Below are 25084 nucleotides of genomic sequence, written 5' to 3' on the forward strand. Positions count from 1 at the left end.
TTATTCATCCCCATGTTGAGCAAGTGTTCAGGTCCTTTGTAGTACAGATAATGTGTTCACAAGGTTCTGGTTCAAGTTTATTCTAAACATTAATTTTATCAAGTAGAAAATTCAGATTGTAACTTTAGGAATGTCATTCCTCCTTTCACGGGATTGGCATATAGAAACCTGTTTGGATTTCTCCCTCCCCCTCTTTGGTTAATGAAGTTATCTTTCTCAATAGTCACAGACATCCTCTGCTCTCAAGCTTTGCCCTTTGAAAAGAGAGGAAATTAAGCTGTGATGTTTGAAAATAGCACTGGAGACATACAAATGGAAAACTAAGAAATACAGCTGACAGACATCATGCTATTAGTGAATTCTCTACTTTTTTAATGCCTGGTGTCTTTCACTAATATTGCGTATTCGATATGCTTACATTTACTAGTAAACACATGGCAAAAATCCAACACCAGTATTTTTGTACTTTCCACAGGGATATTCAATGAACATGAATGTGGTCTAACCACCGTTTTAAAATGTGACATTCTGGAAGGAAAAATTAGTGACTAACTTCTTCACAAGGCTTGTCTCCATATTTCAGCTTTCACTTTTCAACACAAATCACATATAAGAAATAGAAAAATTTCTCACCAAGAAAAATAACTTCATATTCCTCTGCACATTCATTTGAAAGGATAGTGGCTAGTCCTTAAAGATATTTCATTGGCATGCCTTACTAATCATAGGCTTTTAATTTTGTGTCTCCAGTTTCAATTACAAGTAAACACTGACATCCTCAATTGCACTACACAGAGCTCCCCTTTATCCACAGTTAATCATGCTCACTGCAGTTATTCCCTAGGCTGAGGTTTCAGAGTTCCTAGCTTCTGCAAATCCTCAGTATTACATCTTTGGATTCAGAAACGAAAATACTAACATGTCTTATCATTCAAAAACACGTGCCCTGGGTTCAGGAAGGACTGTTTTCTCCTCTCCCACTAGTGAGCTGCTGTGCTCTATGTACAGAATTAAGTTGTAAAGCATTGCTAAACTCATTTGAAATATTTTGCTTAAGTAAAACCTCATATTACTGTAATTAAAGAAGCTGTGAGAAACTGTAATTAGACCAAGTGTCCCACAAATATTAATCAGTAAAGTAATATTCTATTATTAAGAAGCAGCTATGCACAGTAGGAGTTTCTCTTGCGAGAAACAAGTTTAGGAACCAAGCCAAAAGCAAGCCAGAAGGCACCACAAATTAGCCTATTTGATGCTTTGTTTTACTTTAGGAATGCTTTCACCTGTAGTTTACTTATTTTTGTACTGCATTTTAGTGAAGAAGGTGTAAGCAGGCTTTGGGCTAAGGTCCTATACCTGCTCCTTAGTGCCAGTGTGCCCAGTCATTTTGTTAAGGATTTCCCTTCATCTCTTGGCTTGGAACACAGCGGAGGAACTCAGTGCACACCATGGGTAAACCACTTAACCTCCCTAAGTTCCCCCATCTGTAAATGAAAACAATACAATTAACATACTTAGCAGGGAGGTTTTGTCATTTACATAAGTGTTTTGAAGTGATTTGAAATCTTGAGTAAGTACCATATAAATGCTTACAAATATTGGCTGTTTGAGGGACAATCAGTAACAATTTTGAGCATGCAAGAGATAAAATATCATGTCAAAAGCCTCAAAGTCTCTGAAACGTGAGGTGTGCTTAGCTTTATGTTGTTACCCCTGCTCCCTGCCTATCTGTTTAAAAAAGAAAAGTGACAGCTTAAAGTATTTTTCTCTTTGCAAAGTGAAAATACTGAGAGACTCAGACTAGAATCCAGAAGTAGTAAGTGTTGGGGATTAGTGTAAGATACTGCTATACTCATGTCAAAATTATTTCTAAGTTACACTATCACATACAGGTTCACAACAATATTGTGCAAGACTGCAAATTTATTTTGGGGAGGAACCTTTAATGCAATGGTTTATAAGCAAATAAGTATACGGACCAGTTAATCAAGTATCTGTCCTTTCCAGCTCTGAGTTACTTCACATAGATCAAGATGAAGTGATAAACTGTGCTAGTCGACTTTTCCACTGCTGTTAAGAAGAATTATTTTTTAAGCAGCTCTTTAAATCACAGATTGTTACCTGAGCTGTTAAAAATAGATTTAAAACTGAGAATTTATCTAAGCTATATCTATTTGCTACATCTAGAATACGACCATTAACTTCCTCCTATATTGCTCTTGTGTGTATTCACCACCCCTAAAGAGAGAGGTTTGCTTTAGAAGAGAGACGGAAGAAGAGATCTATAAAGAACAAGGCTTCAAATTTGAAAGTCGGATTTTTATTTTTATTTTTTAATTAGGTTGAATAGCTACATTCATATATAGATATGCAAGTCAAGCATTAGCTATTATGATCTTTTCAGCACTGCAGAAAATTATAATCAAGCCCAACTCTTAGTTCTCCATGCCTCAGTACTCACAGATGTTCTTTATGTATTACTGAAGAAGCGACAAGCAAACACACCATCCACAGCTTCCATAGGACTCTGCCTTTTATACATGATGAAATGCATCTCAACTAGAACAGTCGTTCTAGTAGCTTGTGTATACTGAAATGTTACCTTTTTATTTTGCACTTGTTAATGCCTTGATGACAGCAAATTCTTCATAAGTAACTTGCATAAAATCAATATTAATATACAAAATTGAAAAGTAAAACTCTTACAAGAGGTTTATGCTCAATGTGACCCTAGGTTTTAAACTCACACAGGACATTTAAAAATTCAAAGTAGTGATCTACATTGTAGAACACAACAAAAACTTTGAAAGATAAAGCCATAATGCAAATGAGACAATTGTTTGCTTCTGCCAAAAATAAAATTGCAAATCCCTTGTATGCATTGGCCAGAGAAACAAAAGCCAAGTAGTAAAAGCAACAAATATTACACCGAACACACGGAGAATGAGAAAGTGTTTGGTCACGTGTCGGGGAAACCACTCGTTCTATTCCTTTCTTTCAAAAATAAAGAGAATCCAGAAAGTTAGACACAGCAGATTTGGCAAAAATAGGAACATTCCCAAAAAGCAAGAGTTTGCTATGATATGTTATTTTCATGTAGTGAGATGAGGGATTTACAATATCTAAATATATATTTAATTCAATTGGTAAAGAACCTAGAGGAAGAACTCATTAGTGAAAGTCAATTAGCCCCAAGGGGGAAGCAAGCAACAATGGAGGTGAGTTGAAGAAGAACTGAGAGTTGGGGGGTGCAAAATGTTCTCTTAGAAAGTTCACAGAAGATGCTTCACAACAGTGTTGTGTGCATGACAGTTCTACGTTCAGCACCACCAAATTGCACGGTCAACATTACAGGCTGCATACTTTTCTATCCAATATAAACACATCAATGTTTCTTGGCACATTATTTGTTTCACTAACACAGTTCATATAGTTTCCATGCTCACCAAAAATTGGTTAAAAAAAAGATGAGGAAGAAGGAATAATTAGTCTTCTTTCATTGCTTGCTCTAGTCAGCTTAGAGGATGGAGAATTCTCCTGCCAACCTACAAGGGTAAAATCCTAACCCTCATGCAAGCCTAATTTGCAATGAAGCCAGAATCCCATCCCACATATTTTTATTTAATCTCTGTGCCTTTTTACTTGGCAATTTACTTCTTGTCATTAGCTGCCTTCTATGGCCTAGATTTGGTTTCTCTCTGTTTTGGCTTTAATTTCTGTTCCCTTATCCTACATCCCAGAGGCTGCCAGGATTATTGGACAGTTCAAAGGGGCACATGTGCATGAATTCCCTTCACAGCTATGACAAAGACAAGAGCATCCATTTTGCACTAAGTAGTGTTCAGTTGCCAGCTATAAAAATGCAGGTGGCCTGTGTGGTTTTAGTAAGGAGTTTTAGAGAGGAGTTCATACAAATACATACACAACTGCATGTGTAGGTCAAGTTTCCACTGGAAATTGCACTACAATTGACAGACTAATATACTTTATAACCTTTACCTCCACAACAACGTTAACTCATTCCAAAAAGTTGGTGCAGTACTACATTAAAAATTGAAGAGGTAGAAATTATTAGTTAACTCATTAGTAGACACCCATCTCTAATTAAATAGAATCATAAATGTAGTGAGAAATCAGTATGTTGAAAAGGTCCCTCTCTCTCTCTCTCTCTCTCTCTCTCCCCCTCTCCCTCTCTCTCTCTCTCTCCAGTTAAAACATCAAGGGAAAAATTTGGTAGGTAGAAAATTTCTACTGAATAATTGATATGCATCTTTCTGCCTGTGAAAAGCCTAGGGAAAAAACAATAAAGTCAATATCTTCAAGGTAGGTCAATATTAAAGCACTTTGACAGGAGAGCAGAAAACCATCTGAGACTAGCAAAGATTAAATTAGGACCAGAAATGAAGATGAATAAGACTTCAAAAAGCAGAAATAAAATAAAACCATCTAATTCAGTTAATGTGAATGACATTTGTTGTGGTCCGTTATGCATAGCTTAGATAAAATATTCCATAAAAATAATTCTAGAGTGATTTTCCCTCCCTTGGGCAATACTGCTGTTCTAAAAGGGAGGTATGCTGGGACAGAAATAAACAACAAAATATTTGTGTAATTTAGAAGTGAGTGGTAAAGAAAAAAAAAAAAACACACAACAAATGGTCCTGAAATGTTGAAACATTTTGTTACCATTTTTGAACATAATGAACAGTTAAAGACTCCCAAATCAGAGTGCATCATTTTAATTTTATTTTTTTTTATTTTTTATTTTTTAGCCAAGCTGTATGGTTTCATTCATGTTACTTCAACATTATACTTCTTTACTGCTGCTGCATGGTCTAGAAGCTAGTCATTTTGCCTTTCTCATCCTGTGTATTAGGGTACCCATCTGAATGATAACTTGCTACATGCTTCTGCCATTCAATCATACAGGAGAATTAGGGACACCAACAAGGCACCTGAGCCTTCAGAGGCCACATTCCTCACACCAAGGAAACACAGATTGCTATTAAACTGGCATAGAAGAAAAAGTTTGCTTGCTTTTAGTCTTTAAGATGTATCAACTGTAGATTACTTGATCTAAATTAAATAAATTCAATTTTTGATTTTCAAATGGAGGAGGAAATAAAGGTAAAGTTATTTAGAAGATATCAGGAATAATTTTAGAATTTCATACAAAATATTCTGAGCCACCTGCACAGCTGGACTTCACTGGCTTACTGAACCACCAGTTCTTTCTTATTTTTGGAGTTATTTAAAGACATTTCAGTATGCTGTTATAGTGTCATTTAACAGCTTCATTAGTTCAGCATAGTGGTCTACAGGCATACCAAGCTGGCACAACCAACAGTACAAGACATTAGTGGGGCAACCCAACACAGGTTGATCAACTCTGTTCAGGAGGAGGACGAAGTTTTAGCCCAGGAGAATAAGAGCAGCAACCCAACTAAATTGTTTCTAGTGACTAACTCACAACTTTCAGAGTACCATAGACAAAGTCAAGCTCTGCCTAGTTATGGAGACACTTTTTCATACACTAGCTGAGGTTATACCGTAGGAAAAAAAAAATATCATCTGTCTCACAATCTCAAATAAATAAAGTGTTGGGAGAAGAAATGGTAGCAATAAAGATTGAAGAGAAGCATTTCCAAACTCAGAACTGCATTCTGAAGTAGTTCACGTGTTAACCAAGCTGCCTACATACAGTTTTTCTAAGAAATTGAAAACCAGACTTGTCACCTTTGCATGGTTTCAATGTACTGAATCACACAATAGTTTTGTTACTAATAGAATTGTTATTAATGAAAACTATCATTTAATTCTTTTATTATTTTTATTACTTAAACTATACACTAAGAACTTATAAAGCTACAATATCTCCAGTTTACCTGACCTAATTTCTACAAAGCTATATTGTAAGCTACACTTTCATTATGCTTAAGTGAATGCTCACCAAAGCAGATTCTGGCAAGCAGGAGTAAGGCATGAACTCCAAAGGTATTGCAGGGTGCCTTCCTTCTCTATTATCCTCTTTAGTTTGTATTCCCCATTATATTTAGGGTCCCCTGTTGTGCCATAAAGAACAGTGAGTCTACCTTGAGCATAAATTAATGTGAAGCTATTGCAGCAATTTCTTGCTTCCCCTATGAATTCTCTCAACAACACACCTGTTTTAGGCATGCACTAATTATTTTGCAGTTACCTGCTGGAAGGAGAAAGGAAGCCTGATAGCAATGAATTGAACTTGCCCTTTGTCCTCTTTCATTGTATCTACCTACAGCAGACAGCACGAAAATGCAACTCAATTAAAGACAGCCCTCTCGTCATAATACACGCAGAAGCTCTCCTCACAGCAGAAGCAGGAAAGTTTTGCCATGACACTCCTTGTTGCATTTGACAAGTTTATTCAAAAACAAATATGTCAGTGGGGAGGTCTGTCATTCTAATCCTGTTCTTTATGTGAGAGCTGCTAATGCAATTTCAGCTACCTGAATAGAAGGGCTCTTGCTTCCAGATGTTCCATTGTGCCTTGCAGACAACAAGCGCTATAGGATTGACACCAAAAGGGATGAGCATTTCCCCCCACCACCACCATCGATAGCTTCCTCTTAGCACAGGGCTTACAGCTGCCTTGTTGGTTTCTGTAATTCTGATAGGTATAGTATAAACCAGTATAATGCTATCCTTTTATAGGTCAGTCTGTCGCATAATAGTGACAGAAAGAGGGCAATTATACTGAACAAGGTGGCAAACTGAAATTTCTCTTGAGCTATTGAAAGACTATTTAAAAGCTGAAAGAAAAATAACAGATTGATTCAACGAATCACGACTTGGAGAAAATTGTAGACTATTTGTGCTTCAGGATTCAAACCTCAAATTGCAGTGTCAGAGATTAGCCATACTTGTACTGATTGGAGATAAAGCAAACCTGCAGGAAAACCTCTGCAGGGAACACCGGGGTACTGAGGAGGATAAGGAGTTGGAGCGGCCAAGCCAGTGCGAGTGTCACAGCCAGCTGAGGAAAGGAGCTGGAAAGAAGCTCACGTAACTTTTGGCAGCAGCCTTAGAAGGTACATGGACATCTCCGTTGCCTGCTGGTGTGCAGTAAGGCTAAGTAAAAGAAAATAAACAAGAAAAACCCTAATAACAAACTAGGTAATAGCTTTTCCTGTTGCATTTGTTAACATTAGCTAACCAATAAGCTGGTTTTATTTCATTAATAATGTATTACTGTGTTTTAATCAGCACAACATGCTTTTATTTTTTTCTTATTTTTTCATCCAGCCTCTGCAAATATTAGAGAAATAAGCCTTGATATGACACTACTTGGAGATTATTTTTTTTTTAAATCCCATTTGAAAATAGCAAACAGATGCAAATAAAGCCATGCACGAGAAAGAATAGTAAAAGAACACAAGTGTTAAGATTTTCATGTAGGGATGCTTTCAATGAATTGAGATCTGCATTTGGCTTTACTTCTAGATATCAATTTAAATTATTCTGCATGCTGTTTATTGTCTAATAGAAACATGCTTTCTTCCCACTACTGATGATTTGTGATGTGTAAGTAGTTTTTATATAGACATGAGTTTTTGTTTGTTTGTTTGTTTTGTTTTTAAAACATGAGCTTCTGCTAAGACATAAAGAGCTTTCCTTAAAGCACATAGTGCAGCTATTAAGCTGCTCCACAGGACTGCTGAGCATTTGCAATTCTCTCTAAAGCCAATGGAGGCTGAAGGTGCTCAGTAAATTTCCACGGCTAAGAGACATTTTGGAGAAGGAACACTGGACCAGAACAAGTCTACCACCTATGCTGAGCACAGTGTGCTTTGCCCAGAGCAACTGCGAACAAAGATACTTGCTATATGGATTGTCGTGCCCAGTATGTGCAATACCCAGAATTTCACTCTACATACAACTACTCAGACATATGAGCAAATGCTACATAGTAACATCGATACCTTTCTAAAAAACCTTGGAGAAAATAATTTGTTCTACTCATCTTCACAGAATGGAAAATGTGTTATAAAGATCAAGATCAAAATCTGATCTAAAGAGAACAGGAGTCATTGGTATTTAAGACATGGTATCACCACAGCTTATCCAATTCAACAGCAGCAATCGTTTTCGTAAGTGCGGATATGCATTCATACTCCACGAATGGCTCACACTCAGCAAGATGGAAAGACATAGTTGTGTCTCAACTTACATAGAACAAGATTATTTTTCTCTAGGCCACTGAAAAAAATGTCTTATTTTAAAGTACTGTAAGTGATCCCCTTTTCTCTGGAAGAAAAAGAAAGTAATTGCTTCCAATTTGCTTGTTATCAAAGCATGATGATGCATCCTTTTCTTCTGTAAAAATTCATGTAATAGATGTACATAGCCGCTCAGATATGCCACTTCTCATCCATATGCCATTTTCTCCTACCTTGTGGTTTTTTGGGGGAAAATGTCTATAGAACAAATCCAAAGCGAGCAAAAAATGCAAAGCCGTGCAGCGAACAATAGAGATGTTCTTCCAGAGACTTGACTGCAAACTGCACCCTCCCTTGTTAAACATGCTAACTAATGTGAGCAAATTAACCACCTGGTTTATATTCAAATTCCTTTTCAAACATAATTCTCTTGCTATTCCTTTCCATGTTCATCTCCTGTTGAAATAAGCGAAAATGTGCACAACCTTGGAACGTAATTGTTATCAGATGGTAATCTTGTGCTCTGTCTATATGAAGTACATTGTTTTCCTAACCACAGAAGGACAGAAGAATTGGCTTACAATTAAGGCACTATACTCTGTGAAAATTGGGTCAGGTTTCCAGCAGACTCCTTTGTGTTATCAAATGTCTTTTGGAGTGGCTGGCAGACTTGTGACTGACGTCTGTGGGGTTTGGCTTGGTTTCCCTCGCAACTTCGAGGAAATGCAGATAGCAGCTGCCTCCTCTGCCTGCCTGACCCCCTTCTCCCTTGTTTACCAGGTAATTTGGGGGGGACGGATTATCAGAGTTATGTCTCTTGGCAGTATACAACGTCATGTTTCCCAAATCTCAGTCAAGTGAGAAGAATTCCTTGAGGCCATGCCCAGATTTTCTCCCCTTTTCTACAGCACAGAGCACACTGCTTCTATTATAATAAATCACTCTCTGAAAATGGTAACTGACAGAGTAAAAACACTTTGAATAGTAGCATATTTACACCAGATGTGAACATAGGTCACCAGAAAGATGTTCAAATTAAAACAGATGGAGAATCAATGAGGCGGAGAGCTATAGGAAAGCACTTCTGCATGGCAGAAGTAGCAAAGGCGGCTGTGCCTTGACTCTGGAAAGGGAGACACATTCTGAGGCAATATGGAGAAAAAGCTGCCAAGGTCCTCACAATTTCCCTTTTTCTACACTGACACAAGCTGAAAACTCATAAAAATGGTTCCAAAACTTATGGAAATCAATGAGAATCTGTCCAGAAATTATAATGGATTTTGAATCGGACATGCAGTGAAATATTTCCTCATAATAAATTAAAAAAAAAAAATCACATTTATAAGATCATGAAGTGAGAGTAATAAGTATCCTGATGTGTCATACTGTTTGCCAGGGGATTACAGTACGTACGTAACATAGGTTGTTCAAATTTACACCAATATGCAGTAAAACTGTGGGTTTTCATGACGCCTTCTACACAGAGCAGAACAGAAAGAATAAATGGATAGAAAATAAGAGGTTGTATTATTTTGTATTGTCTGGCATAATACCTTCAAATGAGTCATGGGTGATATGCACATCTTTATGCTGAAGAGACTACTTCATAGTCATGGTATTTTTTTTATTTTTTTTTTTTTATTATGCACATGAGTATCTATTTCCTGAAGATAACTTTTCTCTTGCTAACTTCTGTTTCATAGTGGTGAGTCAGAAAATAGAGCAAAGATGTTTATATCATCATGTACTTCCCCTGGGGCTTTGAGAACTTCATTGTATACATGACATTGGTTTGTATCCTTCCTTTTCCTCCCTGCTGTTCAGTTTTACCTACGTTCTCCCTAAATCAATAGCGGATGCTTTGAAATGCCTAATTTCAATGCCTAATGTTCACCATGCCTAATACTAATACTTAATACTGTTGGTACAATTTTACAGGAGATGGGAACAGTGCAAAGAATGAGAACTGGATGAACTAATTGATCGTTTCTTATCTAGGATATACAAACACACTGGTGTTGCTTATGCACACCTATGGTCCGGGCCTTCTTAAGAGTCCCTTAAGCTCTCTTCTCTTCCAGTTCTGTTTCTTTACACTGCCTTAAGAAACAGGATTTGAGAGAACAACTCTGCCTATTTTCATGCACTCACAGCAGGACAGTGATTACACAAAAAGAAAACATAACATTTAAGGAATAAAGAAGTGATGCCAGAGATGTTTGGTACTATATGTGATGTAAAAACACTTACTGGGTTGACTTTTAAGTGACACTGCTCAGGTATAAGGGCAGACTGACAGAAGCAGGGAATAAGCACTTGCAAGAACAGTCTTTGAAAGAGGGTCCTGTACTCGTCTGAAAAATGAAACACCAGCAGATCCACAGGCAGTAATGTTCTTTTTAAAAGTGAAAAATAAGCTTTATGACTTTTTTCCATTCAGATGACTTTTAAATTAAAATAAACAAACAACCAGACACACACGATAGACACCTTCTTTACTTAGGTTCTAAACATCTCCCCCACACATCTCTTCTTGTTACTTCCTTTCAGGGTGTCTGTTATGAAAATGCCCTATATCAACATAATTTGATGATAACTTCCTCCGTATCTTCACTGCCTTAAAAATGTTCCCTGGATTGACACAGCAATCACATTGGGAAGATATCCATCTGCCTGGAAAACTTTCCTTTTCCACTGAGAGCTTACCTACCCATGCATCCACTACCAGGAATGGCAGTCTGCTGAGTTAAAAGGCTGCGATTTAATGTGTGTGCTTACTACCAGCATATAGATCCATCCTTTTTCCATTACAAGACTAGTTACCAACGTACTTTCGCCAGGCTGGTCCATGACTTCCCCCCCTACTGCCCACTTATTATACAGCAAGAGAGTTTCCTTTTCTTAGCTCACTTTCATAATCCCCATTCTGATAAAAAAAAGTCTACCTACCCAGCAAACAAAAGCTGTCTGTCAAAGGGAAAAAGATTTCATTTCCACATATTGGGTACCACAGTGATCCCATCTTGCTACCTGTCTCTTTGGTAAAAGCAGCTAGGAAATGTGGATGAAAAAAGTTATCAGACTGGCAACTTCACTGCTGAGGCAGCTTCCCCAGCCTTTCAAAAGAGAATCCCGTCTGACAACGCTTCTTCTGTACTTGGGATTCATGCTCACAATAAGGAGACATAATAGCAAGGTGGGAACTGGGTAGCACTGAAGAGAAACTCCTTGAAGGGCTGTGATAAATGATAAAGACATAGCAGAAGAAGGTGAAATCAGAAGCGCTGTTGCCTTTGTGAACTCTGTGGCAAATCACTTGAGTACTATGCCTGAAAAGCCAAGTTTCAGATTGCATTTTTAATTTCCCTCCCCTCAAAATTGCTACGTGGTGAGCTTTTCAGTAGACTGAAATCCTGTGTGACATGTAAAGCTTTTGACTTCCAAGATGACTTTGGATCATTTTAATAATATAGCTATACTATCACAGGGAATATTTCCAAAGAAGCAACTGTAAATCTTCTACAATTCCTAAGATTTCATAGGTATTAAAGTCAAAAGGAAACAAAGTGATCATCTAAGTCTAACCTGCTACATAATAAATGCCAAATATTTTTCCTCAGCAACCTGGCTCAAAAACCTGAACTATGCGCCAAGGATGAGATGTTTTTTTCTCATTAAATCACCTACTTAGGGACATAATTTCAACAAGGGATGTAAAAGTATTAGATCAATGTCTTCATTTGATGGAAATCCTAAATAGCCTAGGAAGTAGCTTAGCTTTTTTTATTTATTTATTTATTTTAACTGGAAAAAATTCAGAACACAGTTTTCCTGAAGTGTTTTTCCTTCCGTCAGAATATCATTTCTACTTCTCAGCCCCAGTTAATCTGATCCACTTTAATTAATTGAAATTGTTTCATTCAATCTCAAAAGTCCCAACTCAGATGCTCTAAGCTTGACTGTAAAGTCAAGCTACAGGGTAACAGGACATGTCCTAACTGTAACACTTAAGAAACATAGCATTATCTCTACTAATTCAATAAATGGGGGGAAGGTTCCTCAGCTTGTAAGCATCATGTCTGGCAAAACAAGCCTTGGTTGTAAGCTTCATGAACCTCTGAAATACCAGCTACCACATGCACATGAATTACTTTTCACCTACACCACACAGTTCTCAGGCACACTTACTTCTGATTTTCAAAAGCAGCTATCCCATTCCTCTAAATACGTTATGTACAAATTTGATTATAAAAACGTGTATACTTCACATCTTGGATGACAGTATTGTTAGTACATTTTATTTGTGTTTCTTTTCTACTTGTTTGTGAATGAGGCATGTTGATAAATCCTCCCACCATTTAAATACTTCTGTGTGACTGTAAAACTTATAGACACCTAGTTAACTTTGGGATATAACACTGTCTACACGTTGGTGGGTAAAAAAGCTATATGCCTATTAAAAACATACTGATCTGCAATGTTAGCATGCACAGGTATAGTTTAATCCTATAGGTCTATATCTGACCCAGGAGAGAGATGTTCCACTAAATAAGCGCAATTTGATTGCAACAGGAAAGCATTAAATGGAAGCAGAATTGGGGCAAGAATGAGCACTTCTAGTCCCCTCATCACTCTTAAGGTGGGAGCGTGAACAATGGCACTCGAAAATTTAATACAAGGCAACAATAGAAAGAAGTGGCACCCATCACCCAGCCTTCCTTGCCATACACAGGGAATTGTATAATCAAAGGAAAAGCAGAACAACGCACATGCAATCACACATGTCTTACAAAGGCAGGAGAACTGCTCCAGCCCTCCTGCCACTGCAGTTCTGGAAACTGCAGGCTCACCTCCTTTCTGCAAGAGTTTACCCAAACTCTTAATAGAAATACAGAGAACAAAAGCAACGCATGAGTATCTCCTCTGACACCATTTCATTAATTTGATACAAACTATGACACCTGGGTGCCACATCTTAAAATCAGCATGATTTCCTTCAAAACTTAATTGTCATGCAGCATATAACGCACCTTACTCTGATGCTCCTGGCAGGAGATAACAATATTAGCTATGAAATCTGTAGGTTTCTGCCAAATTCACAAGTACTGGCAGTGAAACCTATGGAAAGGGCAGACTGGGCTGTGAAAATGAGGAGTAATTTAATGCAAATGTTCTATAGCACTCCCCAGGCTCCAGGATTAGGGATGTCAAAAAAATTTAAGCGCTCCTTCTGGTTATTACTATGGAGAACTGATTATTGCTCACTGTATATAAGGTTTTCTACAATGATTGTATTTTTCTTAAGTCTTTCATTATTTTGTTCACTAAAGTATATTTTGCTGTGTGCTCAATAATTCCCCCACACACAAAGTGAACGTTAATTGTTAAGTTCTGATTTTAACCATGATTTTCCATTCACTTAACTTATTTTTACTCCCTAGTGTAGCAGATAATGGCACATGTTTAAAAAAATAAAAAGATGGGGGGAAAAAAGTACATTTACTAATGTAGGTAAGCATAACTTAACGTTGGGAGCTAGACTATTTCAAACATACCATCTAATTTTCTCAGAGAAATGTTAAAAAAAACATCTGGAGATTGTTTTTGGAGATGAAAGTACCCATGTGCACAAGGTGATTGAAAGTTACATAAATATATTTGCCCAGACTTCCAAATGCTGTAAAGAAAGTTCATACAGGTCACTGTGATTCATTGAGATGGATACACCTTACAGTCACATTTACGTTAACAGGAATAATCCTGATTAATTACTGAAAATTTTTGGATTAACAGCAGTGCTGTCATGCACAGCTGAATAGTTCATTAGAGAATTTAATCTAAGTGCAATCTGTCTAAAGAAGAATAAAATATATTGAAGAACTGTAATGAGATAAGCATAGTCAGCATTCTTCTCTTACCAGAAATGAAGCAGACTTTTACTTATCGCCCCCTTCAAGAAGGGGGTTGAAAGTAGAGGAGAGTTCGTTTCTTGAATCAATATAGAAAAAAAAAAACTGCTAATGAAAAATTTGTCATTCTTTGATTTATAAATATTTACTTATTAGGAAAAAAAATTGCTAAAGTGGCAGCATCCAAGAGCTAATTCTCCACAGAAATAATCTGCTGTCTTGAAAAAACAATGAATTTCATGGAAATACAACCTGAACTTCCTTAGAAAGGCCTTTGGTTTGGTAGATTTTCAATATGCAAGCTGTGTTCAATGGTTGGTAGAAACTGTGTTCCTGCAAGAGAGATTGGTCTACTGAGAAAGTGATGCAACTTTACAGATAAACCATAGTGGTAAAACTCTGATGAGATCCAGAAATGGAATGGTGTGGATACTTCTGTAAAGTATCACCATTTACTAGTACTTAATCTTTATACGTGTTGAACCTCAGTATTTGACCTGTCAAGCATCCGTTTGATATTCAATTATCTATCAGGTAGGTTTGTTTGTAAACATGAACTACACTCCAAAAAAAAATTGATGCTTAATCTCTTTCATTGACTGTGAAAATAGCCAAGAGAACTAGGTCAGGCACAGACATATCTTGTTTTAGACTTCACATACATATGAGATTTATAAAATGGAGTACTCAGAGAAGGATCACTTATGAAAATCTGGTTACCTTTCTGTCTACGTACATGCATATGGTTAATGGGATCCAACTGCTCTTGTAATTGATAAAAAGCCACCCTCTTTTATCACAGGGAAAACTGATTCCTCCATTCCCATTACTGCCAGAAAACTATCTTCTATTGCTTTTTTTAAAAAGGTATGCATTTTTCCCTTCCTTATTTACTGAAAACAGTCATAATGAAACTCAACTGTTTTCTTAAGTGCTTTATTTCTAACAACAACATAATCAAGATAGAGTCACTGCTGGAAAGCTGATGGAATGAAAGTGTTCATTAATCACTGGGTGCATAAGTATATGGGAGATGCTAGTCTATATTTTGGTTGAAAAAAAGGGTGATTTACAGTTGCGCACATTCCTCAGAATTGATCCAAGTTCTGTAAGAGATGCATAGCGAATTGGTCCATAACCAAGTGTTCTCTAACGAGATTATAATTTATTTATTTTTAATCAATCCACATGCAATGGAAGGTTTTCTTAGCACTGAAAGTCTAAAACAGAACGTGAAATTAAGTTTACCACATAAAGACGGTATCAGTTATTGGAATTCAGAGTACAATTAGTCAGGTACTTATTGTGAACGATTTTCCCAACCCTTCTCAACTGATGTTGGAAATGCCTATTGTGGACATCAGCTATGTTACTCTACTTTACAAACCCATGTGATTCCAGACCTGTGCACTAAATATCACCTTCAGACTTGCTAAAGTTCCCTGGAATTTCATAGTTCCTAATATTTCCAGAAATAGAAGTTCAGAGCTCTAAGTTGGATGATTGTGTTTATCCTCTGGCTCTGTGCTGTTCTGTAGTGCAACACACTTGAATAGTGTGGCCAAAAATCTTCAGCCCAAAAGGGACCAGTAGAGGAACTGCCTACTTATTTATTCCAAATAAAGCAACAAACGTCCAGCATCTTGGCTATATTATTACTGTGGTGTTTTCTTATAAGTACAACAGTGCAGCTCATTTCAACCCCAAAGCAAAAAGCCATTACTGCAAGAGGCTGCCTGCCCCCCTCCCCCTCATGCTGCTTTTAATCAAACCGAAAACACCCCACGTGTTTCTGGAAATCCTAGAATTTACTAAAGTGGTGGTTATTAAGCAACTGTAAACAACACAAAAGAGATTCAGATGTGCAGCATTTTTTTTTTTAGCTGAAAGCTTTCCCTCACACCAGACCTCCAGGAAGCAATCCTGTCGCAACAAGCACACGTGCTGCTCAAAGCCGGTGAGGTCCCTGGGGCTGCCTGCATTCTGCAGCACTCTCAGCACTGCGCCAGCAGCTCACACCTATGCCCCAGAAGCTTTCAAAATAAGGAATGAAGAAAGGCAGGGTAAATGTTTCCTTGCCTCTCCACGCAGTGCTTCATTTCACCTGACAAGAAAGAATGTTCATTCCATGCAGGTGTGGGATATGCAGTGATTTTTCATTTGCACAAATGAATCCTGGTGAATTACATAGATTTACTTTTCCAGAATTTCCTGAGATCACATGAAACCACCAGCTGAACAGATACAGGAAGGGGGCAGAAATCTTGAATGCTCAAAGAGTGTGTTTCTTGCATGTAGTGCCCTGCTGGCAAAGCCAAGGTTTACCCAAGCAGCAGAGAACTGCAGTGGTTCCCCAAATACCACACCTCAGGATAACACTGATGGGTACCAGGCTTGAGTGACACAAGAGCCAGCATGTCTAACACAGTGTAGGCTCCCAGCTCTGCAGAAAGTCCATCAGGAAAGGCTCTGTGGAAGTCATTGATTTTTTTTTTTCCCCACTCAGACTGCTACTGAATCTGGCTTGATCTCTCTCTTCTGTCATAAATCAGCCATAGTTTCTTATATTTGGATGCTCATCTGTTGCCAATCATCAGGTCATTAAAAGGGGAAAGACGAGAAAGGGTAACATGAAATTTTGATGAACATCTGGCAGTAAAAGGTGCTAAGCTGCAGTGTAGAAGATGCAATTGAATGGAGTACAAACCGAAATAAATAGAAGCCAGCCTTTTTTTTTTTTCTGTGACACCAGCTGTAGAGCAAAGAAACACCAAAAGGTAAAAATCAGCCCCTTATACCCAGAACATCTACATTTCATTCTACTGGATTTGCAAACAAGCCTTATTCTGACTCACAACTCAAAAGTATAGAAAAACTTTTTTTTTGCTTAGTAATAAAGAAGTTCAGAAGGTTGTTTTACATTTCAATTTTGCTTCATCAACTTTCCAGCCCTTGGGGGACCCAACCTGAATTGCATGCGTATGGAAAATGAGTTAGCCAGCCTGCAGAGTCCCCACTGCATACAAACTCATATTCTTTCATCCATTTTGGACTGCTGTCTGGATAAGCCCATTCAAAAGAATATTCAGGTAAAACAAGCAAACATCAAGAACAACCTACAAAATTATCAGTATGTTCTAAGAGACTTTTTCCACTAGATATAAACATAATACATATACGAGTGCATTTGATGCATATATATATATATAATATGAGTTTTCTTTTTAGTAAATATATAAAAAAGAACAAAGATTTGGACGATTATTATTTTTTTTTAATCTGGTCCACATAAAGCAGTAAGACTGCTTTGCATCTTTTGCAAGCAGTTAGAAAGCAGCCAGATCCTTACAGACACTGATCAGAAGAGAACATCTGATTTCTGAACCAAACCAAGCAGTCAAAACACATGGTCTTTGCTCAGCTGCCAAAACCATAACATCCAGATTTGTGTCCAAATAGAACCCATCATAATGTAACTATTAATCAGTCTGATTTAGAATAATGTTTGCACCAACTGATTACTGCTGTACATTAACATTTATCCTTTAAAATGCGAAAACATATCCCCTAGCATTCGAGACAATGCAACTAATTCTGCCAGTACGCTAGGGTTGGGCAGAAATGCCAGTGACTCATCTCGAAAGGATGGAGTCCTGCCTAAAATAAGTAAGTGCATACTTTTTGTATATTCAAGGGCTAAAAGCCACCATTATACTCACAAAACACTGATGATAGGCATCTGTACCCAGTTACACTGACTTGCGATTTTCCTGATCCACATGCTGCAAGCACGCACCGAATTTTGCTGCTGACTGGTAGATCAAGTTTCCATATGCTGAAGTTTGAGATGAAAGAGAAACAGCTTCACACCACGCAATAGCAGGAACTATGGAAATAACTGCCACGCATGTAAAACAATTGGAATTGCACCTGGTGAATGTTATTTGAAATAGGAATTGATCAGACTTGGTAAAAGGTTGATTCAAGCAATGCAAGACTGGCTGTTGTTTATTCCTTTACAGTGTGTCCCAGCGAATGTTCAGGTTCAGACCTCAGCAGGAGGTGTCTTTTGGGGGATGTCCCAGCCCACACAGGTAAAGAGGCCCCTGGCAAATCTGAGTGAACATCTGACCTGAGAGGAGAGGAGGGAAGAAAGCAGCAGAGCAGATGGGGAGAACTGGAGTGTTTTTACTGTGAGGGTGCCTACTCCAGCCACAGGCAGAGCCGGGGCACCACAGGCAGCAGCTCAGGGCAGCCAGTGCAGCACCAGCACTAACACGATGGCAGGCAACACGCCCCGAGCCCCCTAAGCTCCCATGTGCGTGTCTCTCACTGGTAGCACACCAGTAGGCAGTAAAACGGGTTTGAGAAGAGGCAACCAGATTGTGATGGGATGGTGAAGAGGCAGAAGGCAAAACAGAAGTCGAAAGGACCGCACTAAATTTGGTCATGGGGTGACAGAACAATATCTATGTCCAGCTGCCCATTCTTCCTGTCACAAACACCGTCAGCAAAGGAAGAGATGAAAGCAAATACTTGGTGAAGGAAAAGCGTTAGAGGAAGTGGAATTAATTCCAGGTATGGGTAGAAGAGGCTCTGCCCATCTGTGCTTTCTACTTCTCCAGAGTATGGGGACAGGGGACATTTTTCTTGCATTTCTCATTGCTAAACAGTTCTCCAAACAGCTGTTTCAGTTCTGTAACTGGACGTAATTCCACCTAATAGGAAATTGGGCATTTCATTGTTGGCATCAGTGAAGGCCTGGGCCAAGCTACTTTCCTATGAACAAGCCATTTTGTCTACCTGAACATACAGCCTGGCACATAAGAGACGATAGAGCAGTGAAGTCAGAAAACACCATAGCGAAGTGCCTACACAACACTGCTCAGCAGCCACAGCCTCCCTATTTGTCTCTAGAATTAGATGCACTTTTCTCCAGACTTGCCTAAGTGTCTTGTCAAGACACTTGATTTGTGTCTTGGCACTCAGAAACAATAAATGAAAATCTTTCCCCCACTGAATTTAAGTAATGCTGAAGTTGCAAGGGGAGACAACGAAGCCAACATTCAACATTAATAGTAGAATCCATTCCTCATTACGGCAGGCTGGTTTCACAGGAAAAGAGAATGTTGTCATCAAAACATTCTCATTACTTTAAGTGCTCCATCTTCCACAAAAATCCAGATTTACTTCTGCTTTTGCCTAAATTATTCAGTTATTTATACTTCTGCATTCAATCTAACTCCAATATAAAATAAAGACATGAAAGGGTCTCCTCCACAGGGACCTTTAGCTTTAACTTTTGAGGATCAGAAGAAAACTTTAGTTTTAGGGATTTTTTATTTTTATTTTTCAATTAGAAAAAACACATTGAGGATCATGCGATTGTTCCCTCCAGAGAAATTCTAAGATGGTCTTTCAGCATACGAGCAGTGGACCTCATCTCCAAAATACCTATATCCATACCACAACAACAAAATCAGTGGAAAACCTTATCATCACAGTCTGCACAAGGACCCCATGAGAAAATTTCCAGTACAGTTGGCTACGAGCAATTAGCTTCAAAAATCCTCTAAGGAGGCATTCTCATTGCTTAGCATCACATTTAGCATGATGGGGTCTCAGGGAAAGATTAAGACAGAACCACAATGTAATTAAATAATTATTTTAAAAGCTCAAGAGCCTTCATACCTCTTACTTCAGGAAAAGGCCATTGTCTTCCTAAACAAAGCCACAGTACAAATAGGGAATCAAAGATACCCAAGTAACTGAATGTGTGCATACTCTCTTCTGGTCACACTTGACCAGCAGGTCAAATGCCTGGGATGTGCAGAACAAAATCTGGCCATTTCTCCTACTTACCTGCCTAGTCCATAAAAAATAAAAAAAAAATAAAAAATACAACTGGTATGGGGTTTTCTCCTTCCCATTTTAAAGACTTCCTTTGAAAAACTAGTATTCTCTTGTTGCTGGGAAAAATAAAATGAAAGCCTTTCCTTTGACTCTCAATTAACACTAAACAGATTACTCTACAGCTGTATTGATTTGATGAGTGAAGGCACAGATTTAAAGGTAAGGAAATCAGATTTTCAAAGAAAAAGTGAAATCCTAACCAGCTGGGGAAGGACAGTGTAATGTGTGTAGATGTGTATGAAAAAATGCATGTTAGAAGTTGCACTGCAAAAGTGATTAAAGTAATCAAAGCAATACAGACATACTTAACACGAGAGGATCCTGATATTTTGTTTGGAATATACAAGTCTCATTTCAATAATTATCAGTAGTAAAAATTAGATTCAGCTACATAAAGTCTAATTACATTCTTAATCAGAACATGAGAAATAAAAAAGGTTACTGGAATACCTTTGAAGTACATCAGGAATAAGAAATAGCATAAGCCCTTTGGTATCATGCTGGTTAATTAAATACCAAAATAAATTAATACTTGTAGTTAGTTTTAAAAAAAAAAAAAAAAAAAAAAGCCTTCAATCAAGGCCACACAAACACCAAGCAAAAACACAGCCTGTACTCCTGAAGGGTTAAGTTCTGCCCCCAGTCAACCACGGTGTGGGTGCAAAGGTGAAATTAGATGCAGAATTTGTTCCTGCAGCGTAGCCATTTGCCCAATTACCAGCTCCACAGAAATGCCTCTGTGCCTCCAGTAGACATTAGTGCTCCTTTGTTTTAAGGAAAACAAACATCCAAGGAGAGCTGCTCCTTGCCCTGAGGAGTTTAAAGTCCAGAGGCAAAAAAGAGACAGGGGGCAGAAGAATGACAGGATTACAGACAGCTGGTTCCCCACCACATATCTGCAAGTCTATCAAAGTTCAGAAAGCTGAAGTAAACAAAGAACTGCTATTTAAATAAGCCCATAATAAAACCAGGATGCAGCTCTATCACACCTGCAACTTCTTCATGGATCTGTATCAGCCATTAACTGTCAGTGCTCAAACACCTGTGACAGCTCAGACATTGCTTAACTTATTTTCAGAGCTGTTACAGTCTAAGGAGCATTTACATCACTCTTTCATATCACATCACTTAACTCAATGGCAGAGGTAAAAAGAAACCATCTGTCTGTTTCTTTTTGTATGACCTCATTTGCATGCCATTAATACAATTAATATTATATCGGAATTTATACTAAAGTATTTCTCATCGCTCTAGCAAGCAACACTCCAGGAACACTCCAATCTGTAGCCTGCAAGATAATTTCAGGCATAAGTGAATCTGAGGTCACTTCAGAAGCCAACTAAATCAAGAAATAACCATGTTTGTTGTGAAGTGACAGGTCACTTGAATTCTAACAAGATTATACCAACAGCCAGTTACATTTTTGTCTGAATACAAGAATCAAATCATTCAAGGGAGCATTATAACACTAATGAAAAAAGATGGTATTGAGAATGAAACGGGTTCTGTTTAATCATGTTTCTACTTTTGGCAACACCACACATTAAGAGGCAATTAAAGTAGCTATAATGTTGCTGGATTTTTATTTATTTTATTTTTGCTGTAATACACTTTGCTTCAGAAACAAATCCAATAAGCCATCTGAAATTATCTTTGAAATTGTGTTCGTAACAGTTACTTTAAACTACAGAGAAGTAATAGTTTCACTAACATCATTTATTTTTTTGACATCCCGAAGGAACCTTTATTTTCTGCATTCGCACCAGGAGATTGAAGTCCACCTCTGATTAATTCTGAGTGCCAGGTTCTCACCTGTGTTTGTTAAACGTGCTGCTTCACACACTAGGAAGCAAATCTCCTTTCCCCATGAGACCCGTGTTGATTCAGCAGCAGACATTAGGCCAATCTATTGCCTGGGTGACATCTACCTCCGACATATACCAGGACTGCACTGTGATATATCGCACAGTTCTGGTCTCCTCTGTGTCCTCACCAGGTCTCTAGGAGCATGCAATGGCTCCTATTCAACTCACGTGTCCAAATTTTCCTGGGGAGAAATCACGGAGCAGGATGGAGCCAGACAACCCCCTGTTGTGCCGCCACTGACTTGGGAAGAGGGAAAGCCCTGCTCCAGAGCAGAGACTCAGCCGATGCCACAGTCAGTGATTCCATGAGCAGCTTTTAAATCAACTGCAAACTTTCTCTACTACTAATAGTTATCTGTAGGAGTTTACTCTTTTCCTAGTCAGAGACCAAACAGTCCTTTCATATTCCTTACAACTATATACTCACTTTGGGGACGATTTCAGGATTTTGATGATCATCCATCATTATTTTTTAACATCAAAATATTAAGGACATGGGTAAATGGAAAACAGCTAACATGTTGCCATCATAAGAACTTGCTCAGGGCCACATACCCAGGCAACTCACAAATATCAGCCACTGCACTGAACTGAAGACACAGCAGAACATGGGCAAGTTCATGGCAAGATAAGAACCATTCACAAGTAATGCAGAAAGGTGACAAAACTGTGCACGTGAAGCGGCGTTAGTATTACCCAATTGCAAATGCACTGCCAGAGATGGGGTAATTTTGCAAGCCATTGTGCTATAAATGGACATTTTAAAATGACTACTGAGAGAATTGCTCAGCTCAAGGAAATTGCCAGAAGTTCTAGTTTAAGAAATCAAGTTGTATTACTTTTAGGATCGTGTTTAAATTGCTCTAAACTGAATAACCTACTAAGGGAGGAGAGAAAAAAAAAAAGAGAAAAAAACAATGACAGTATGCTGGTCTCAGAGGAACCTGCTGTCACTTGAAACACCACCTGTGCTACAGTGATAAACCATTAAGAGAAGAACATCTCTTCTTGCTGTTTAACCTGACAAATTAATCGAGAAGGTCTATAGTGTACAATATTGGTATGCCCAAGCTGAACTCTCTGCTTTATCAGCAACACTACATCCCTCTCTTTTACATGAACTATTTTCCATTGCAGAAGGAGTAGAGCCAGGTAAACTATTTTACTAGGATCCTGACCATTGCCTGCACTACCGTCGTTCTGATGGGCCTGAAAGAGATTAACTGGGTGGATGAAAAAGGCACCAGCAGGTTCTGTAACCTTCAGAGACAGCAGCTCCCCGAGGGGCTTAGAAATCAGGGTGCAGCATCACTGCAGGACAGTGGCAAGTAAGAGCTGCACAGTCCCAGCCCCAAACTGCTCTGAGCTGGAGAGGTTTTTTCCGTTGCAAAGCATGGTCTGGAGTCTATTAAAACCTTTCATAATCACATTTACCACTGAAATACACTTCTAGCCTTCACAGTTAGCCCAACTACATAAAAATGGCATGCATTAAGGGATCATATTTTAGGCGAAACAAGGTTAAATCTGGTGCCAAAAGAAAGATACAGAGCAATTTCCTTTTTATTAACAGAAGATAACAAGTTAGAGGCAATCAATTCTAACTCTACTGAGCCCTCAAAATCTTGTCTTGAATAACTGGCTGGAATTGGAGCTGTTGCTCTGCATAACAGGCAGATGGGTTCAAATCAACCTTCTGATGAATAAATTAAATGCTTCAGACACCAGACTGTCCAATTTCATCCCCCGCCCCCCCCACCCCACACACAGTTTGAACTTCAGGGCAGAGATCATCAAGCTGAATGCTTGGGAAGAAGGATGATGTTTGCTGCTAGAGTGTTAGAGGAAGGAAAATTTGAAAGAAGGGAGAGTAGGTGGCCAGCATCTCTATATTTGCTTACATAGCTTAAGGGCAAGATATCCCACCTTCCCATCCCTCAGTCTCCCAAATACAGAACTTTTTTGTTCGTATTTTTAAACACAAAGTTACCATTCAAGACGGTCAGGACTATTTGGATTATAAACGCTTTGAAGTAGCAAATCTGTGTTAGACTGTGTCCAGGCACAGAAGGAGAATTAAAATTGACGTCTGAGGTGGAGCTGAAGGGGAATTTCTCTATTATAACAGTAACTGCAAGAAGAAATAGTTTTTAGTTGGCTTGCTTTCCTTTTCTTAAATTGTTAGGACGACCTATATATAAATGTGTCCTGCGAAGTGGGTACTGTATCCTTGAGGGATATCTTGCCTCTGTCCCAGATCTTTGAGATTACATTTAGCACTCCAGAATAGCTCGTGAAGGCACGCACTGCCGACTACAAACTGTAAGACGTTCTCTCTCTTCATTAGCAATGTGATCCTCTTCAGACAGTCAGAGGGGAGAATGCTCTTGTACATAGCAATGATCATTTCAGCTAATTAATTTTAGCTGAGATGCTCAAGCTGACAGTTTCTAAAGTTGTGCATCTGTGACTTGGGATGTACTTCTGCAGCAGAGATTCATTTATTCTGAGAATACTTGCCCCAAAGGGTATATCAGCTTCCCCCTCCCACCCCCTTGCTAGCGCTGATAACAGTCTCAGGGCATCAAGGTATCTGGTGCCCTACCCCTAGACCCATGGTTCAGTTGTCATCTCATGCTTTATCCCTTGAGGTGCAGCTGCTCCCATTCCTTACCAAACCTATCAACAGCCTGCCTGCAGCCATTGTGCTTCAGCAAGGATGTTCCTTCAGCACAAGATCAACCTGCTTAGATGGGATAAGTTACTACTTAATTATTTTACTCATGTTTTACTTATCTATGCAATACAGTTCAGTCAGGAAAAATGGAAGTGCTATGCTGACCTTTGAAATGGTAGTCAAAATTATTATGACCTCTGTTTCTGAAATAAAATAAATTAAAACATTAAAGTTTTTGTTTGTTGGTTGGTTCATTTTGTTTCTTTTTTAAGTAGCATGGTTGTAGTATTGTAATAAAAGCCCTGTTCCAGAGCCTTGTTCAACTTCAGTTATCACCTCAAACAGTGCGACTATTCAGACACTTCAAGGTAGCAATTAGTTCAACAAGGCACACAAGACGCTAACACTTAGCATGGACTTTCCCCGAGTAATAACAGAAGGTAAAGAGAATGACATGCGCAACTATTCATAATCAGGAAGGAACAAGCTAAGGATTAATTCAGAAAATACCTATTTGATACATCT

The 25084-nt window shown here is 38.4% G+C and overlaps 1 protein-coding gene across 13 annotated transcripts in view; it reads right to left on the reverse strand.

The window, feature by feature from the left end:
• The window catches only part of CDH13 (cadherin 13), a 477794-nt gene that overhangs the window by 399220 nt on the left and 53490 nt on the right, over nt 1-25084 (reverse strand). The window contains exon 1 of one of the 13 annotated variants that reach the window (XM_035543531.2): nt 14357-14431. The exons of the other annotated variants lie outside the window; for them this stretch is intronic. The gene's annotated coding sequence lies outside the window, so the exon portion shown is untranslated. Of the gene's footprint in view, nt 1-14356; nt 14432-25084 lie in introns of those variants that run through there. 13 annotated transcript variants of the gene reach the window in all.

Source organism: Cygnus atratus, chromosome 12 (genome assembly GCF_013377495.2).
Source record: "Cygnus atratus isolate AKBS03 ecotype Queensland, Australia chromosome 12, CAtr_DNAZoo_HiC_assembly, whole genome shotgun sequence".
Classification (NCBI taxonomy): Eukaryota; Metazoa; Chordata; class Aves; order Anseriformes; family Anatidae; genus Cygnus; species Cygnus atratus.